The sequence below is a fragment of the Atta cephalotes genome, assembly GCF_000143395.1.
Source record: "Atta cephalotes unplaced genomic scaffold scaffold00002, whole genome shotgun sequence".
NCBI classification, from domain to species: Eukaryota; Metazoa; Arthropoda; class Insecta; order Hymenoptera; family Formicidae; genus Atta; species Atta cephalotes.
In genome coordinates this window covers 14,632,540-14,634,207 of record NW_012130066.1, presented here as the reverse complement: position 1 = coordinate 14,634,207, position 1,668 = coordinate 14,632,540, and the positions used below count along the sequence as shown (strand labels likewise).

Below are 1,668 nucleotides of genomic sequence, written 5' to 3'. Positions count from 1 at the left end.
CGTGTGTGTGTGTGTGTGTGTGTGTGTGTGTGTGTGTGTGTGTGTGTGTGTGTGTGTGTGTGTGTACATGCATTATACCATATTATAGTCATTTAAACTACATGCCAAATTGGTTTTCCAGATTTATAAATGCAATTAAACTACTGGAGATAATATCACAAGTTAAATTAAATTGACAAGTACAATTTTAATAATTTGATACTCAATCTTATCATATTAGAAAAATATTAATGTGCTGAAAAACTATAAATAAAGGACATGTTTCTTACAGATTTTGGTTCTTGGTCAAATCTTCTCATATTTCGGGAAATAAAAAATTGTAATGCCAAGTTCTCTGATTAAAAGTGTCAATGAGCACGATCTCCTAAAATTAACAGTTTTCGAGATATAACTATTTAAACTTGATTAATTTCTATTATTTCAGATATTTTGGACGATATAACCAATCTTCCTACATGATCCTACATGATCCTACAGATTTGAAAAAAATATTTAAATGAACCTTTTAACATGCGAAATAAGATTGTCATTTCGCTTTGCGATCTCAATTGTGCAGTTTTTCAATTGTACAGTTTTTCAGCACATTAATATCTTTCTAATATAATACTGGTAGAGATGTAAAATTAGACGTCCAATTTAATTTGATAATTACTTAACAGTAAAATTATAGTAAAACGGTAATTGATAATTTATTGATAATTTTGATAAAATTTGATTTTTTATAATTTTATGCAAATAGATTTTATTTATGTTTTTCATATTAATGCATAATATAAAACAATATTCTAATATTCTCGAGAGTATAAATCGCTGATGGAATAATAATAGGGCTGTTCTCTAAATCTAAACGTAAAATCTAGTCGATGCTAAATTCCAATATATGGTTCAATATATGGTCAGTATATAGTTTTCAATATATAATTCCTTTAGCTGTGTTCTGTTTCACGCATGATGCATCATTTAATCTTGTTATTCACCGAATGTTAAACAAGAATAATACATTATGCTAAAAAGTAAAAAGCGATGCAGATTAAAAATTCCAATATTTTTTTTATATAATACTTTGTTTTATATTTTAAAATCTAGCTTTTTATTGAATTATAATACTTAAAATTATTCTATATTTCTACTTAGATATTCCGGCAGTAGTGCAATTACAGAAAGATTATTTTTGATGTATAATTGTGTCTTTGTTTTTACTTTAATAGAAACTTTAACAATTTAGTCATTAAAATAGCAAATGAAAGTTTTATAAGTTTAATTGTAAAGTAAAAAAATAAAAAAATACAAATAAAAAGATCAAAATATGTACAAAATAGTTTAAAGAGGGATTTTAGTCTAAAGTGCTAAGAAATAGGACAAATTTTGGAATTTTTTTTAACTATAACTCCTAAAAACTTTAAATTTTAGAAATATTTTTATACACATTTATTAGTTAATTACAAATTTTTTCAAATGATTTTATAAAAATTTGTCCGAGATATATCTACCATATTGAGGCATTTCATGTAACCATAATATGCCGTTAATATTATAGAGCTTATCTAAACGACAAGGAAGATTAGCAATTCAAAAAATTCAGAAAATTTTGAAACATTGTGTGCAAATAGAGTAGTTTATCCATAAGAACTATTTTTTGTTTGTGCGAAATTATTGTTGATATAATTC

General features: G+C 24.9%; 1 protein-coding gene across 1 annotated transcript in view; it reads left to right on the top strand.

Annotated features, from left to right (window-relative positions):
• LOC105622359 (E3 ubiquitin-protein ligase RBBP6) overlaps positions 1-1,668 on the top strand; it is a 40,569-nt gene that overhangs the window by 1,241 nt on the left and 37,660 nt on the right.